This window comes from Triticum aestivum, chromosome 4B (genome assembly GCF_018294505.1).
Source record: "Triticum aestivum cultivar Chinese Spring chromosome 4B, IWGSC CS RefSeq v2.1, whole genome shotgun sequence".
Classification (NCBI taxonomy): domain Eukaryota; kingdom Viridiplantae; phylum Streptophyta; class Magnoliopsida; order Poales; family Poaceae; genus Triticum; species Triticum aestivum.
Window position 1 is genome coordinate 518,068,376 of NC_057804.1, and position 19,660 is coordinate 518,088,035.

Here is a 19,660-nt window from a genome sequence, read left to right on the forward strand (position 1 = left end):
ACTTAATCTGCTAGCAGAACTTATTGTGTTGTCTGTCTGTTTTCTTTGCACAACATTCAAGATATTTCCCCGTCATTGATAAAGACGATGGACCATTATGTACGACTTCGTTGGTTTCAACATAGCCCTTCCCGTAGCGATCCACTGCTTCCATCCTGATTGTGCCGCCTGCGTGAAATTTTTGTATGCAAGTTCAGTGTGCTATGATGTTCTATATGATTGTGTCAACTAAATAAGTTTTTACTGAGCATCAGCAATGCATATGGATGAAAGATGTATTTACGAGCATCGACCGATGGGTCTCTCTCTCTCTATCTCTCTCTCTCTCACACACACACACACGCACACGCACAAGTGGGACCCGTTGAATTATTTATTTGCTTGTGACAACTTTTAATTAGGTTCCACTGTAATCTAACTTTTTTCTTAAGTTATTAATTGAGCTCAGCGACTTAAAAAGTTGTACATAAGCCTTGTTTGGGCCTTTCCGGCGTCGCTGAATGTGGGCTGAGTAACCATGTTAGGTTGTACTGTACTACAGAGGCCTTTTTTCAACATCAGCAATGCAACTGGGCCGACAGTTATACACAATATCCGGGTCAACTTGTTATTCTCCGCCCCGCTGGGCTGCAAACTTTCCTAGGAGGTATGCATTAGGCTTAACAAGAAAATGGACTTTAAGAAATAATAAATGGGACGTAATTGTAATAACTGGGCAGTTACTATGCACCAAACACGTAATTAGTTTGAAAAATATATTATTTTTGGAATTTGGAAATTTTAATTTCATTACTTGTTGCGCGCGCAATATTTCGTTGGATTTTAACGTAATACAACTTTATTTTGAAATTATATTTAACCTGACTAGAAATTTTGGATAAAAATATTTCGGATCCCATCAAAATGTGGGAATTTTTTTGAATTCTGTTTTGAGCGGTTGTTTGAAATTATTAATCATTGTCCTAGCTAGAAGTTGGGCTGTACTTTTAACAAACTGTAAATGGGCTGTAGTAAATTCCATTAAAATTAAAAAATGGGTTGTACATTCTTACAAATCGCAAATGGCCTATATGTTCTCTGCCAAATCCGAGCTGTGGGCCTACTAAGTTGACACGTACCAAGGGTTTTGTCAACTTAGCCAATATAAACGATTCTAGCTGTAGTGATTGTACGATGTCCATCCAACGGCCGTAGTGCTTCTTCAACCTCTGGTCTTCTTGCTCTAGCCGCCCAAAGCAGCGTCGGTCGTGTTGCGTGCTCCTGCCTCCCGTGGCCGGCTGTGATGCTGCGGAGGCCTCACCGCCCCGTACTACTCCCACCGCTGGCCAGGCCATCCTTCTACTCACCCACACCCCCTGTTATTCTGCGGCAACGGCAGCCTCACACCGCAGCAGAACCAGTGAACCCTCGTACTCCTCTCCGTGCGGGCTTCCACTGCTGCGTCTTCCCCGGCTCCGCGTCGGCCCCTTCCTAGGCCTCGCCGTCGTCCAGACCACCGCCCTGGTGCTCTCAGCGCGGCGTGGTCAACGTGGTCAACGACCGACTTCTATCAGAAGAGTACTGTACGTGGAGAGGCTGACAGGTGGGTTCAGGCGGCCGCAAGGAAGTGCCTCCTTATTACGCGCAAAATAATTATTCCTCCACCTGACAGCGGGGACCCACTAGACGGGCCATCTTATTTCGTGAAAAAAATAATGTTTCCACCCTGACTGCTGGGATCCACCAGACGGGCCAGCGTATTTCACGAAAAAAACATTCCCCCCGCTGTCAGCTCAGACCCACCGGAAGTGCCTCCTTGTTACGCACAAAAAATGAATACTCCCCCTGCTAGCTGGGACCCACCATGGTGGGAGGCTGACTTGTGGGCCTACTAAGTTGACTCAGACGGGGGCCTTTTTCAACTTTAGTCAATATGAACGATTCTAGCTCCAGTGACCGTACGATGTCCATCCAATGGCCGTAGTGCTTCTTCAACCTCTGGTCTTCTTGCTCCAGCCGCCCAAAGCAGCTCCAGTCGTGCCGCATGCTCCTGCCTCCCGTGGCCGGCTGTGCTACCGCGGAGGCCTCACCGCCCCCTACTATTCCCACCGCTGGCCAGGCCCTGTGGCGATGGCAGCCTCACACCACAGCCGAACCAGTGAACCCTCATACTCCTCTCCGCACGGACTTCCACTGCCGTGTCTTCCCCGGCTCCCCGTCGTCCCCTTCCTAGGCCTCGCCGTCGTCCACCGCCCTGGTGCTCTCGGCGCAGCATGGTCAACATGGTCAAGGAACAACTTCCATCGGACGTGGACTTTATGTGGAGAGGCTGACAGCTGGGTCCAAGGCCGCAGCAAGGAAGTGCCTCCTTATTACACGGAAAATAATGATTCCTCCACCTGATAGCTGGGACCCACCGGACGGGCCACTGTATTTCGCGAAAAAATGTTTCCCCCTGACTGCTGGGACCCACCAGCTACATCTTCGCACGCAAGGAAGTGCGTCCGGGCAAAAAAAAAACGATTCGCCCCCTGACTGCTGGGACCCACCAGCTACACCTTCGCACACAAGGAAGTGCGTCCGGACAAAAAAAACGATTCGCCCCCCTGATTGCTGGGACCCACCAGCTACATCTTCGCACGCAAGGAAGTGCGTCCGGGCAAAAAAAATGATTCGCCCCCCTGACTGCTGGGACCCACTAGCTACATCTTCGCGGGCAAGGAAGTGCCTGATAGTCGGGACCCACCTGGTCGAAGCGTACGTAGCGTTGTCATTCTGGTCGCGAACATGTACGTACATATATACTGGTCGATGTAGAGGCGCGCACATGTCGTAGTAGAGGCGCGTACGTGTCGTAGTAGAGGCGTGCACGTAGCATGTACACGTACGTACAGCGGCCAGGGTGCAAGAAAGAAAATACGGCCACGTATGTGTACATACGGGCGGGGTCTCAAACGCCTACTCGCGCATACGTACGGCCAGGGCTCGTGTACATGGCTGGGTCGGAACGGAGAAATAGCGTCGTCGTCGTGTTCATGGGGAGGCAAGGGAATGCATCGTGTTCATGGGGCGGCAACGTAATGCGTCGTGTTCATCGGGAGGCAACGAAACGCGTGGGAGCCAACCGGCTGGGTCGAAACAGAATGCATGGTCGTGTTCATCGGGAGGGCTTGGATGGAACAGGCGATGGAAACGAGGCCTGGCGTACCGCACAACGGAGGAAATGGACCTCCTACGTTCAGAACGGGGTCCTATTGATCGGGAGGAGTGTAGCGTACCGCAAAACGGAGGAAACGGACCTCCTATGGTCGAAACAGGGGTCCTGTTGATCGGGAGTGGTATGGCGTACCGCAAAATGGAGGAAACGGACCTCCTACGATCGAAAGGGGGTCCTGTTGATCGGGAGGGGTGTGGCGTACCGCAAAATGGACGAAACGGACTTGTGTTGGAGCGCTACGGTCGAAACGGGGGTCCTATTCATCGGGAGGGGTGTGGCGTATCGCAAAACGGGACTCCACAGGATACTGTTCATCTCCACCGTCGACCTCCTCCAGCCTCCACGGGCTACCGTTGACCTCCTCCATCCTCCACGGGCTCCTGTTCATCCAGCCTCCACCGCGCGCTACTCCACCGGCTACTGTTCAACCACCCCTCCACGGGCACCCCTCCACCGTCTACTGTTCATCCAGCCCTCCACACCACGGGGTCCTGTTCAACCACCCCTCCACGGGCACCCCTCCACCATCTACTGTTCATCCAGCCCTCCACACCATGGGGTCCTGTTCATCCAGAGGCAACGCCACGGCTCACTGTTCATCCAAACCCCCCGCAACGCTCACTGTTCATCCAATCGATCGGCTTCACTTAGCAGCAGTAGCGAAGGAATCGCTCGATCGGGTTCAGTTAACAGCCATCGATCAATCGCTTGGGTTCAGTAACGCGTAGCCTGCAGTGCAATTGCTCGGGTTCAGTTAGATCCCAACGCCTCACTCGAGTTCAGTTAGAGCCAACGCCTCACACACACGCACGTACGTGTACAAGAGAAACACGCATCGCTCGGCCCCCGACCTCCCACCGTAACCGGGAACTCCCCGAAATTTTCCCCACCCTCGCTTCTACCACGGTTTTTTCCGTCATGGACGGCCCAAAGAATGTCATGCAGCTGTGTCTCCGGCCCGCCCAGGACGAAAAGCCCATTTTCTGTCATGATTTTTTGTCATAGAAGTAGGAGCCCACCACATCTATGATGATACCGGGTTTTGTCACAATTGTCTTCATAGAAGTTTCATATGTATGACAGAAAAAATTTCTTTCGGCCCAAAATGTCACGGATGTGTCTTTTTTTTGTAGTGATCATAATGGGCTGAATCATGGATACTAGGTTAAACATATTTACACAAACAGAACAAGTCGAGTTCATACCAGTTTCTCCCTGCCACGGCCAGTACATCGGATGTCATCATTATTGCCTTTCACTTGCACGATTGAATGATATGAAAATAATAATAGTGCAAGAGTGCCATGGACTAAGCTGGAATCTGCAAGACATTTTATTCAATAGGAGAAGTTAAGGTGCTCTTATTAGTTCAACAATTATTCATATGAGAGCCACTCAACATTTTCATCGTGGTCTTCTCCTTAGTAAGACTCGAATAAAAAGAAAAGAAGTTCATAGAAACACACTGGAATATATTTGGAGTTTTTGGTTTTTTTGAACAGGCAAACAAAAGGGAAAAGCAAAAATGAGAAAAACTATTACATGGGAAGCTCCCAACAAGCAAAAGAAGAACAAGGAAATATTTTTGGGTTTTCTTTTTAATACTACTACTAAGCATGCAAAGAAAGTAAATTACTACAACTAATTTTTTTTGTTTTTTCTAAAGTTTTTCAAACACACAAGAAGAAAGCAAGAAAATAAATCCAAGCATGGATGATACAATGAAAAAGTGTGAACATCAACAAATAGAATGATAAGTAGACATGAATATAATGTCGGTGAGAAACACGTACTCCCCCAAGCTTAGGATCTTGGCCTGAGTTGGTAGTCGATCAGTAGCCTGGAGGGTAGTAGTATGTGTGGAAGCTCACAGAGGCTCTCGGTGCGGATGCCTCGGCACGCTGTGCTGCCACCACTGCTGCGTTATGAGCTCGGGCCTCGCTCTCAATAACAAAATATCTCCCCTTGCTGTAATAATCAAAAAGAGCAGGCGCAGGCAAATATGTGTGCACAACAGAGGTTTGGTTAAACAACAAATTATAAGTGAAGTCATGAATCTTTCCCTTGAGTTATTTTATGGCTTTTTAAAGCCTCAAAATCTAAATACTGCGTGGGTAGGATAGGGTCAAGGGGCAAAGGTGAAACACCCAGCTCTTGTACCAAACGTGTGGCATAAATTCCACCATAGAACCATCCACTGTTAGCATTATTCTGAAGTCTACGGGCAACAATCACTCCAATGTTATAATTCACTCACTAGTGGGAGCGCTGTGTAAGAGGCTCAAGTCTGGCGCACAAAGTATGCTACAGTCTTGCTTGCCTACTATGCATTTCCCGTTAAATAATGCAAAGTACTGGATTGCGGGAAAGTGAATGCTCTTTATTCTTCCTTGTGTGAATCCCCTATTTTCACCGTAGCAAAGGCTAGTCAAGAAAGACTCGTGCTCAGCCTTCGGTGGTTCATCAAGCGAACCCCAATATGGCAGTTTGCAATGGTAAGCAAATTTCTCCAGTGAGATGGTAAATGGATTATCATAAAGCTTAAAAGACACCCTAGACACATGAGGGAAAATGTAAATCCTTTGACAAATGACTCAGTGAGAAGTTGGCGTTGTTCACACTTATCTGAAAGGTAGGGACCGAGGCCAGCATTATGAACATATTGCTCAAATTCCTCCTTAATGCCCACACGCACTATATATTCATCGCAAGACCATAAGCATGTTTTGGTGGCGGCATCACGCGTGGAACTTCCACTTGGTTCAACATAAGACTGGCGAGCAGAACTGTCACTAGAAGATTCCCTCGCGGATCGTCTCCTCGAAGTACTCCTTCCAAATAGGTTCATCGTGTCCGCGTACAATTTTCTAAAAATAAATTTTTTTGGAGTGACAAAAATTTGTCAGCAAAACTTTATAAAATTGATAGCAACTACTCCTAGGGATACATAGAGGCCATAGCAAGCATTCAAACTACTTAGAACACTAAGAATTCAACATGCAAGCTCATCTATAGCAGCACCAAGAGTAGCTAATTATTCAAAGTATAAACCACTAAAACAAAAACTAATGGGACAAATGGTGGAGTCACATAACAAGCAACAATCCCCCGAAACAGTTTCGGAAACGGAGCTTCGAGCTAAGAGATCGAAATCCACGGGTTTGAGCTCAAGAACACAGGGGAGAGAGCAATGGAATTTTTTTTCTGGAGGTAAGTGATGATGTGGGCTAAAGAGATAAGTGAGGGGGCCCACGTGGGGACCACAACCAACCAGGGCGCGCCTGGGGGTCCTGGCGCGCCCAGGTGGGTTGTGCCCACCTGGTTTACCTCCCTCTGGTATTATTTGCACCAGAAATTCATAAATAATCAGAAAAAATTGTATCGGGTTTTCAGAGCATTCTGAGAACTTTTATTTTTGGGTCATTTTTTATTGCACGAGAAATTCAAAAATCAGACAAAGCATGAGATTTTATTTTTTTAACTAATAAAAAAAAGGAAACAAAAAGTAAGGACAGAAGGTAGTGCTTACTAAATTCATCAACTTCATACTGCTAAAAAATGATTCATTAATAAGGTTGATCAGGTCTTATTAACAACCACTTTCGATTAGCATGAAACCAAAGAAATTCCGTAAATCACTAAGTTACCTCAATGGGGATATGCATTTCCCCAACAATAAGCATTTCATATTTATTTTTGACAGTAGGTAGAGGTATTTGAAAACTTCTAATAGTGATTGTCGGAGATTTTTCAATAACATTAATACCATTCACTTGGAATTGTTTCCTCAGAAAATGCACCGTGTGCTCATTACCATTAATATGAAAAGTGACCTTGCTTTTATTGCAATCAATAACAGCCCCTGCAGTATTCAAGAAGGGTCTACCAAGGATAATCGACATGTTGTCGTCCTCGGGCATCTCAAGTATAACAAAGTTAGTCAAAATAGTAACATTAGCAACAATGACGAGCACATCCTCACAGATACCGATAGGTATGGCGGTTGATTTGTCAGCCATTTGCAAAGATATTTTAGTAGATGTGAGTTTGTTCAAGTCAAGTCTTTCATATAAATAGAAAGGCATAACACTAACACCAACTCCTAAATCACACAAAGCAGTTTTGACATAACTCCTTTTGATAGATCAAGGTATAGTTGGTATTCCCGGATCTCCATGTTTTTTAGGTACCCCATCTTTGAAAATATAGTTAGCAAGCATAGTGGAGATTTCAGCTTCCAGTATTTTTCTCTTATTTGTGATGATATCTTTCATATACTTTGCATAAGGAGGCATTTTAAAGATATCAGTCAAGCGAGTACGCAAAAAGACTTGCCTCAGCATTTCAGCAAAGCGTTCAAATTCTTCATCATCTTTCTTTTTAGTTGACTTGGCTGGAAAAGGCATAGGTTTTTGAACCCACGGTTCTCTTTCTTTACCGTGTTTTCTAGCAACAAAATCTCTTTTATCATACCTTTTATTCTTAGGTTGTGGGTTATCAAGATTAACAGGTGGTTCTATCTCAACATCATTATCTGGTTCCTTATCATTATTTGTTTGAGTGTCTTCATGAACCTCATCATTATCTTTTTCATTATCACCAGGTGGATGTTCATACCAAATTGAGTTTCAACATCAGAGATAGAAGTTTCATTTTCATTAGGAGGAGGTTTGTCTATTTCAGGTTCACTAGAAGCATGCAAAGTCCTATCATTTTTCTTTTTATTTCTCTTTTTAGAAGGACTAGGTGCACTAGTGTTATTTCTTTGCGAATCTTGTTCAATTCTTTTTGGGTGTCCCTCAGGATAAAGTGGTTCCTAAGTCATTTTACCTCCTCTAGTTGCAACTCTAACAACAAAGTCATGTGTATTATGATTCATTTCATCAAGTAATTCTCTTCGTGATTTAGCAACTTGTTCTAATTGGGTTTGAACTATAGAAGCATGTTTTCCAACACCTCTAACATCATTTGAGATTCTAAATAACAAGTCACTCAAGCGAGCAATCATATCAGAGTTATATTTCAATTGTTTCATCACATTTGCATTGAAGTGGTCTTATTTTCTAATGTAGTTTTCAAACTCATAAAGGCATTGGATAGGATGCATATTGTGAGGATTATCATTTTCATTGAACTTCATAAGAGAATTTACCTCTACCACCTTAGGCAGTGGTGGTGTATCAAGCCCATGTATTTCTTCAATAGGAGGTAAATTTTTAACATCCTCATCTTTAATACCTTTTTCCTTCATAGATTTCTTTGCCTCTTGCATATCTTCAGGACTGAGATATAATATACCCCTCTTCTTCGGAGTGGGTTTAGGCGGTGGTTCAGGAATAGTCCAATCATCATAATTTTTCAATATGTTATTCAATAATTCTTCAGCTTGAGCAATAGTTCGTTCCCTGAAAACACAACCAGCACAACTATCTAGGAAGTCCCTAGAAGCATCGGTTAGTCCATTATAGAAGATATCAAGTATTTCATTTTTCTTAAGAGGATGATTAGCAAAGCATTAAGTAACTGCCAAAGCCTCCCCCAAGCTTGTGGGAGACTATCTTCTTTAGTTTGAACAAAGTTAAATATTTCCTGTAAGGCAGCTTGTTTCTTATGAGCAGGAAAATATTTTTCAGAGAAGTAGTAAATCATATCCTGGGGACTACGCACACAACCAGGAGCAAGAGTATTGTACCAAGCTTTAGCATCACCCTTTAATGAGAAAGGAAATAATTTGAGAATAAAGTAGTATCGAGTTTTCTCATCATGAGTAAAAAGGGTGGCTATATCATTCAACTTAGTAAGATGTGCCACAACAGTTTCAGTTTCATAACCATGGAAAGGATCAGATTCAACCAAAATAATTAACTCTGGGTCGACAGAGAATTCATAATCCTTATCATCAATAAAGATAGGCGAAGTATCAAACTTAGGATCACATTTCATTTTAGCATTCAGAGATTTTTCTTTATACTTGTGTAATAATTTCTCTAGATCATCTATATCCTTACAAGCAAGAATATCTCTAGTTGCCTCTTCACTCATAACATAGCCTTCCGGTACCTTAGGCAATTCATATCTAGGAGGGCTAGCTCTAGCAAGTGTTTCAGGAGTTCCAGTTTCAAGCTCATCATCAGATTCAACAACATCATGTTGTATTACTCTAGCAATTTGTTCATAAAAAATTCACCAAGTGGCACATCGTCATTATCGAGCATGGTACTAGCATCATCATAAGCATCATTCATAGTAGAAGTAGCATCATCAATAACTTGCGACATATCAGAATTAATAGCATGTGGTGGTGTTGCAAGTTTACTCATAACGGAAGGTGAATCTAAAGCAGAACTGGATGGCAGTTCCTTACCTCCCCTCGTCTTTGAGGGAAATATCTTAGTCTTAGCATCCTTCAGATTCTTCATAGTGATAAATTGATAATAATCCCAAATGACTCAACAAATATAGCTATGCTCCTTGGCAACATCGCCAAAAAAAGGTCTTGATAACCCACAAGTATAGGGGGCCGCAATAGTTTTTGAGGGTAGAGTATTCAACCCAAATTTATAGATTCGACACAAGGGGAGCCAAAGAATATTTGAAGGTATTAGCAGCTGAGCTGTCAATTCAACCACACCTGGAGATTAATTATCTATAGCAAAGTGATTAGTAGCACAGTAGTATGATAGTTTTGATGATAGCAGCAGTAGTAACGGTAACCGTAACAGTGGTAGCGGTGATATTGTAGCAGTAACGATAGCCATAGCAATAGTAGTAACTTAGCAAGAACAATATATAAATTCGTAGGCATTGGATCGGTGACTTGTTGGATGATATTCATCATGTGACAGTTATAACCTAGGGCGATACGGCACTAGCTCCAGTTCATCAATATAATGTAGGCATGTATTTCGTAAATAGTCATACGTGCTTATGGAAAGAACTTGCATGACATCTTTTGTCCTACCCTCCCATGGCAGCGGGGTCCTATTGGAAACTAAGGGATATTAAGGCCTCCTTTTAATATAGAACCGGAACAAAGCATTAGCACACGGTGAATACATGAACTCCTCGAACTACGATCATCACCGGGAGTGGGCCCGACTATTGTCACTCCGGGGTTGCTGGATCATAACGCGTAGTAGGTGACTATAACTTGCAAGATCAGATCTAGAGCATGGATATAATGGTGATAACATAAACGGTTCAGATTTGAAATCATGGCACCCGGGCCCAGAGTGACATGCATTAAGCATGGCAAAGTCATAGCAACATCAATCTCAGAACATAGTGGATATTAGGGATCAGGCCCTAACAAAACTAACTCGATTACATGATGAATCTCATCCAACTCCTCACCGACCAGCGAGCCTACGAAGGAACTATTCACTCCCGGTGGGGAGCATCATGGAATTGGCGATGGAGATGTGTTGGTGATGACAAAGAACGAAGATCCCCCTCTCTGGAGCCCCAAACAGACTCTAGATCTGCCCTCCCGGGGAAGAACAGGGCTTGGCAGTGGCTCCATCTCGTGGATCATGATAATTCTTTCTCCCTGATTTTTTCTGGAAATATGTGATTTTATAGTATCAGGGGGCTCGTCTGTGGGGCCACCAGGTGGGTACAACCCACCTAGGCGCGCCAGGAGAGGGGAGCCTGGTGCGCCCTGGTGGGTTGTGCCCACCCAAGTGCCCCTCTCCTGTAGGTCTTGGCTCTAGAAATTCTTATTATTGATATAAAAAATCCTCGCAAAGTTCCGTTCCATTGTGAGAACTTTTATTTCTAGACAAAAACAACACCATGGTAGTTCTGCTGAAAACAACGTCAGTCCGGGGTTAGTTTCATTCAAATCATGCAAATTAGAGTCCAAAACAAGAGGAAAAGTGTGAGAAAAAGTAGATACATTGGAGACGTATCAGAATTACATACATACGCATCAAACTCATCCTTGAAGCCTGCATGTACCATAAATTCATCTTACGGGCATTCACAAGGCCGCACTTGAGCTTCCCTTGGCACTTCAAGGTCCGGCTCATGTATCGCGAGCCTCGGTGCTTGCTTCCTTGAAGAACCACCTTGGTACATTTTCCTAAACAATTTCTTCCTCTGAAAAATTTCTGAAATTTTTAGTAACTCAACATAAAAGTGAACCAAACTCAACAAGACTGATAGCAACTACTCCTACAAGTGCCTAGAGGCTAAATCATGCATCAAAACTACTTTGAACCATATAAATTTGACATGCAAGCTCAAGAACAGGGTCCCCTCAGCAGCAAAATTTTAAAATAAATAAAGCACTAGAACAAAAACGAATTGGACCATTGGAGGAGTCACATACCGAAGAACAACCCCCCAAAGCAGTTTTGTGAATGGAGCTTTGAGCATGGAGATCGAAAATGGCAGCAAAATGAGCAAGAACACGAGTTTGAGCTATGGGATGATTTTTTCTAGAGGAAGACGAAGTGGATGGGTGCTGGAATAAGTGGAGTGGGCCATGTAGGGCCCACAAGATAGGGGGCGCACCCAGGGGCATAGGGCGCGCCCTCCACCCTTGTGGCTAGCTGGTGTGGCCCCCTGCTATGTTCTAAGTGCCAGAAATTCTCAAATATTCTACAAAAAATCATACTAAATTTTCAAGGCATTTGGAGAACTTTTATTTTTAGAGTATTTTTTATTACATGAATAATTCACAAAACAGATAGAAAATATATTTTTGCTTTATTTAATCTAAATAACAAAAAGTAAAAGGAGGGTTGATACGTCTCCAACGTATCTATAATTTTTTATTGTTCCATGCTGTTATATTATCATTCTTGAATGTTTTACAATCATTTTATAGTCATTTTATATCATTTTTTGTACTAACATATTGACATAGTGCCCAGTGCCAGTTGCTGTTTTCTGCAAGTTTTTTACATCGCAGGAAATCAATATCAAACAGAGTCCAAACGCAACGAAACTCCTGGAGGATTTTTTTGGGCCAGAAGACATCCAGTGGGCCAAGGAAGCACCTCGGGGGTGGCTCGAGGGGAGCAGCACCCACCAGGGAGCGCTAGGAGGCCCAGGCGCACCCTGGTGGGTTGTGCCCACCTCAGGTGCCCCCTGAACCACCTCTTCTCTCTATAAATACCCCAATATTCTAGAAACCCAAGGGGAGTCGAAGGAAATCAATTCCAGCCGTCACAGAGTCCAGAACCACCAGATCCAATCTAGACACCGTCATGGAGGGGTTCACCACTTCCATTGGTTCCTCTTCGATGATGTGTGAGTAGTTCTTTGTAGACCTACGGGTCCGTAGTTAGTAGCTAGATGGCTTCCTCTCTCTCTCTCTTGATTATGAATACAACGGCCTCTTGGAGATCCATATGATGCAAGTCCTTTTGCGGTGTGTTTGTTGGGATCTGATGAACTTTGAGTTTGTGATCAGATCTATGTTTTTATCCATGGAAGTTATTTGAGTCTTCTTTAATCTCTTATATGCATGATTGCTTATAGCCTCGTATTTCTTCTTCTATATTTGGGTTTTGTTTGGCCAACTTGATCTATTTATCTTGCAATGGGAAGAAGTGCTCTGTAGTGGGTTCGATCTTACGGTGCTTGATCTCAGTGACATAAGGGGAACCGACACATATGTATCGTTGCTACTAAGGGTAACAAGATGGGATCTATATCTCCGCAATAGATAAACGGATCCTGTCTACATCATGTCATCGTTCTTATGGCATTACTCCGTTTTCCATGAACTTAATACACTAGATGCATGCTGGATAGCGGTTGATGTGTGGAGTAATAGTAGTAGATGCAGGCAGGAGTCGGTCTACTAATCTTTGACGTGATGCCTATATAATGATCATTGCCTGGATATCGTCATGATTATTTGAAGTTCTATCAATTGCCCGATAGTAATTGTTTTCCCACCGTTTGCTATTTTTCTCGAGAAAAGCCACTAGTGAAACCTACGGCCCCTGGGTCTCTTTTCATCATATTTGCCTTTGCGTTCTATTTTCCTTTGCATTCATTTTCAGATCTATTAAACCAAAAATACAAAAATACCTTGCTGCAATTTATTTGTTCCGCAATCTATTTATCTTATCTACCACTTTTACCTCACGTTATTTGCCTATCTTGAGGCGCCGTACCTGAAAGGGATTGACAACCCCTTTAACAAGTTAGGTTGCGAGTATTTGTTATTTGTGTGCAGGTGTTGTTTACGTGGTGTGAGGAGATTCTCCTACTAGTTTGATAACCTTGGTCTCATCACTGAGGGAAATACCTACCATAGCTATACTACATCATCCCTTCCTCTTTGGGGAAATACTGACGTAGTTCTAGCAGACATCAAAAGGAATTTCTGGCGCCGTTGCCGGGGAGGATCTTCAACATCAACCAAGTTCCTAATCACAAATCTCATCTCCTCACAATTTACATTATTTGCCATTTGCCTCTCGTTTTCCTCTCCCCCACTTCACAAAAATTTGCCATTTTATTCGCACTCTTTTTCGTTCATTGTTTTCTCGTCAGATATGTTTTTGAGTGCAATCTTGTTGCGTAGTCATCATGAGTCAAGAGAACACCAAGTTGTGTGATTTCTCAAATACCAACAAGAATGATTTTATTAGCACCCCGATTGCTCCTCCTGCCACTAGTGCGGAGTCTTGTGATATTAATACTGCTTTGCTGAATCTTGTCATGAAAGATCAATTTGCCGGTACTCCTAATGAGGATGTCGCGTCCCATCTTAACACATTCGTGGAATTATGCGATATGCAAAAGAAAAAATGTGGACAATGATGTTGCGAAGTTGAAATTATTACCGTTTCTTTGCGAGATCGTGCAAAAATTTGGTTTCCTTCTTTGCCTCACAATAGTATTGATTCTTGGAACAAGTGCAAAGATGCTTTTATCACTAAGTATTTTCTGCCTGCAAAAATTATTTCCCTTAGAACCCAGATCATGAATTTCAAGCAACCTGAACATGAGCATGTTGCACAATCTTGGGAAAGGATGAAATTGATGCTAAGGAATTGCCCAACTCATGGGTTAAATCTTTGGATGATCATACACATTTTTTATGCGGGATTGAATTATGTTTCTCGTAATCTTTTAGATTCTGCCGCGGGGGTACTTTTATGGAAATTACTTTGGGTGAAGCTACTAAATTGCTAGACAATATTATGGCAAATTACTCGCAATGGCATACCGAAAGAGCTCCTACTAGTAAAAAAGTCAATTCGGTAGAAGAAATAAATTCTTTGAGTGAAAAAGTTGATGCTCTTATGAATATGGTTGCTAATAAAAGTGCTCCTATTGATTTTAATGATGTGCCTTTGTCTACTTTGATTGAGCAAAATAGTGATGCCATAGATGTGAATTTTGTCTCGCGAAACAATTTCAATAACAATGCTTATAGAGGTAATTTTAATCCTAGGCCTTTTCCTAGTAATTCCTCTAATAATTATGGTAATTCCTATGGTAATCCTACCTATAATAATAATAGAAACACCTCTGATCTTGAGAGCAATATTGAAGAATTTATCAATACACAAAAGGCTTTCAACACTTCGATAGAAGAAAAGTTGAATAAAATTAATGATTTGTCTAGAAGTGTTCATAGAATTTCTCATGATGTAGAAACTCTCAAGATGAAAATTTTTGTGCCTAAAGTTGAAGAATCAATTAAAGCTCTTTATGTTTCTATGGATGAAAGTAAGAAAAGAACCGCTATGCTTAGAGCTAAAAGAGAATTTTTAGAAAGAGCGTTTTCTAGTGATTACTATCATAAAAGTGATGAAGATCTTAAAATGATTGGTGTTTCTTCTATTGATTCTTTGTTTAGTAAATTTAAGATTGATGAAAAAGGGACTGGAGAAGAGTCAACTTTAGTTAGAAGGCGTCCCTATGATTCGGAGGGTGAAAATCTTGTTGAGAAAATTGATAAAAGTGGGTTTGAAGAGGTCAAGACTTTAACTAGTGATGTGCCCACTATTTTGGATTACAAAGACTTTAATTATGATAGTTGCTCTTTGGTTGATTGTATTTCTTTGTTGCAATCCATGATAAATTCACCCCATGCTTATGAACAAAATAAAGCTTTTACTAAACATATTGTTGATGCCATGATGAAAGCTTTTGAAGAAAAGTTGGAACTAGAAGTTTCAATTCCTAGAATATTGCATGATGAGTGGGAACCTACTATCAAAGTCAAGATTAAAAATTATGAGTGTTTTGCTTTGTGTGACTTGGGTGCTAGTGTTTCTACAATTCCGAAATCTTTATGTGATGTGCTTGGTCTTACCAATATTGAAGAATTCTCTTTAAATTTGCACTTGGCGGATTCTACTATTAAAAAGCCTTTGGGAAGAATTAATGATGTTCTTATTCTTGCAAATAGTAATTATGTTCCCATAGATTTTATTGTTCTTGATATTGATTGCAATCCGTCTTGTCCAATTATTCTTGGTAGACTATTTTTGCGTACTATTAGTGTCGTGATTGATATGAAAGAAGGCAATATTAAATTTCAATTTCCACTAAGGAAGGGAATGCAACACTTCCCTATAACAAGAATTAGGCCACCATATGGATCAATTATGAGGGCATCTTATGGATCTAGAACCAAAGATGACAACACTTAGATCCTACGCGTTATGCCTAGCTAGGGGCATAAAACGATAGCGCTTGTTGGGAGGCAACCCAATGAATAAAATTTATTTTTTCTTTTTGCTTTCTGTTCTTGAGTGTTAGCTCAATTATTCTACTATTATGATAGTGTTTTAATTAGTGTTTGTGCCAAGCAAGGCCTTTGGGAAGACTTGGGTGAAGGTTGAATTGATCTTGCTGAAAAATGGAAACTTTTGCAGAAGAGTGATTTTGAGTTGATTCTTTTTGAAGAAGATTAATAGACAAATTCCTCAAGTCCAAAAATTTATTTCAGAATTTTTGGAGTTACAGAAGTATATGAAATATTCAGATTGCTACAGACTTTTGTATTTTTGACAGATTCTGTTTTCTTTGCGTTGTGTGCTTGTTTTGATGATTCTATGGTTTTCTTTGATGAGTTTTTGCCATAGAAAGGTTGGAATACAGTAGATATAATGCAAAAGCAAAATAAGAATAGGTTTTCTACAGTACTTATAGTAGTGGTTTGGTTTCTTATACTAACGGATCTCACGAAGGTTTTGTTTGAGTTTTGTGTGATTGAAGTTTTCAAGTTTTGGGTTATCTTACGATGGATGAAGGAATAAGGATTAGCAAAAGGCTAAGCTTGAAGATGCCCGAGGCACCCCAATATAATATTCAAAGAAGTAGCAACCAAGTAAGCTCGGGGATGCCCCCGAGTGGCATCCCCGCTTTCTTCTAACAACCATCGGTATTTTACTTGAAACTATATTTTTATTCGTCACATGATATGAGTTTTGCTTGGAGCGTTTTGTATTACATGAGTCTTTTCTTGTTTTGTTTTGTCTTTTAAGTGTTGAATCCTTGCTGTACACACCATTTTGAGAGAGCCAAAAATTATGCTATGCTTCCTCCTATGCTTCACTTAAATTTTTAGAGCCATGGATTTGCTCTAGTACTTCACTTATATCTTTTTGAGCACGGTGTGCTTTGTTATTTTTGAATAAATGCTCTCATGCTTCACTTAGATTTATTTGGGAGTTAGTAAATTTTTAAGAAATTATCTCTTGCTCTTAGATTACTTTTGGAGAAAGAAAAAAAATATGCTTATGATCTTCACTTATATTTGTTTGAGCTTATCAAAAGCAACATATGAAAATAGTCCCAAAGTGATAGATATCCAAGGAGGATATAATAAAAACTTTCATGAAGATCACTGGACAAAATAAACTTGATTCTTAGTAATGATTTTTAGATATGAAGATATGGTATGTGAGTCATGTTGATGAGTAATTGTGCTTTAGTAGGAATATTGATGTTAAGGTTTGTGATTCCCTATGCAAGCACGAAAGTCAATAGTTATGCAATGAAATTTATATCCTACTTATGGTGCATTATTCGGTATTACTTATGCTTAATGCTTGGGTACGAGATTTTTTGCTTTTTTGGTCACTTCTCAATCTTTTTGCTAGCTTTCATTTTGCACTAAGTATGATCACTACTTGTGCATCCAAAACCCTTTAAACCAGTTTTGCCATATGAGCCCACTATACCTACCTATATGCGGTATTTCCATGCCGTCCTAAGCAAATTTTCATGTGCCATCTCTAATTTTCCAAATAAGTTTCTCTTTTGTGTGCTCTACCGCTCGCAAGACGGTAAAGGGTAGCCAATATTTTCCATGCTAGATGTGTTATTCTCATGATGAGTGTTTATTCACTTGTCATTGCACGAGAGTACGGCAAAGCTATTAGGGATGCCCAGTCCCGAAATGAAAAATGAATTTACTTTATGTTGTCAACTAATAAATTCCTTGGAAAGTGTTGGTATGGAGGGCACCCGTGGATACAGTTAGCCATGGAAAATGAAAGTAATGGTGGAAAAAGGAATAAACTTTACTTTCTGTTTGGGAACCGCCTATGATGTATCTAGCATGGAAAGTGTTGGCATGCTCCAAGTCATTTTCGTTGGTGGGAAAAGTATGCCTCTGAAAAATATTTTTATCTCTCAATTTGACCTTCGAGCTCTAGCACCTCTACAAACCCCTACTTCCCTTCATGAAGGGCCTTTCTTTTACTTATGTAATTTTTATTTTGAATTTGAGTCTCCATCTTCTCTTATAAAGCACCAACTAAGGGGCACTATGATCGTATTTGAGCATTGGGTGTAGCTAATATTCGAGTGTGTTTCATGAATGGATCAATGATTGAGCATGATGGGCTAGGGATAACTCGCTTTAGTGTTGATATTTTGAAAGACATGGTTGCTTGTTGGTATGCTTGAGTATTAAAGTCTTCATGTCAAAACTAGACTATTGCTTTGAATCATATAAAAGTCCATATGTCCATGCTATAAAGAAAAGAAATGTGATGAACATGTTAGGCAACATTCCACATCAAAAATTCTGTTTTTATCATTTACCTACTCGAGGACGAGCAGGAATTAAGCTTGGGGATGCTGATACGTCTCCAATGTATCTATAATCTTTGATTGTTCCATGCTGTTATATTATCATTCTTGGATGTTTTACAATCATTTTATAGTCATTTTATATCATTTTTTGGTACTAACCTATTGACATAGTGCCCAATGCCAGTTGTTGTTTTCTGCATGTTTTTTACATCGCAAGAAATCAATATCAAACGGAGTCCAAACGCAACGAAACTCCTGGAGGATTTTTTGGGCGAGAAGACATCCAGTGGGCCAAGGAAGCACCTGGGGGTGGCTCGAGGGGAGCAGCACCCACCAGGGCACGCCAGGAGGCCCAGGCGCGCCCTGGTGGGTTGTGCCCACCTCGGGTGCCCCGCCTCTTCGCTCTATAAATACCCCAATATTCCAAAAACCCTAGGGGAGTCGACGGAAATCAATTCCAGCCGCCGCAGAGTCCAGAACCACCAGATCCAATCTAGACACCGTCATGGAGGGGTTCACCACTTCCATTGGTGCCTCTCCGATGATGCGTGAGTAGTTCTTTGTAGACCTACGGGTCCGTAGTTAGTAGCTAGATGGCTTCCTCTCTCTCTCTCTCTCTCTTGATTATCAATACAATGGTCTTTTGGAGATCCATATGATGTAAGTCCTTTTGCGGTATGTTTGTTGGGATCCGATGAACTTTGAGTTTATGATCAGATCTATGTTTTTATCCATGAAAGTTATTTGAGTCTTCTTTGATCTCTTATATGCATGATTGCTTATAGCCTCGTATTTCTTCTCTGATATTTGATTTTTTTGGCCAACTTGATCTATTTATCTTGCAATGGGAAGAGGGCTTTGTAGTGGGTTCGATCTTATGGTGCTTGATCCCAGTGACAGAAGGGGAACCAACACGTATGTATCACTGCTACTAAGGATAACAAGATGGGATCTATATCTCCGCAATAGATAAACAAATCCCGTCTACATCATGTCATCGTTCTTATTGCATTACTTCATTTTTCCATGAACTTAATACACTAGATGCATGCTGGATAGCGGTCGATGTGTGGAGTAATAGTAGTAGATGCAGGTAGGAGTCGGTCTACTAATCTTGGACATGATGCCTATATAATGATCATTGCCTGGATATCATCATGATTATTTGAAGTTCTATCAATTGCCCAACAGTAATTGTTTTCCCACCGTTTGCTATTTTTGTCGAGAAAAGCCACTAGTGAAACCTACGGCCCCTGGGTCTCTTTTCATCATATTTTCCTTTGCGATCTATTTTCCTTTGCATTTATTTTCAGATCTATTAAACCAAAAATACAAAAATACCTTGCTGCAATTTATTTGTTCCGTGATCTATTTATCCTATCTACCACTTTTACCTCATGTTATTTGCATATCCTGAGGCGCCGTACCCGAAAGGGATTG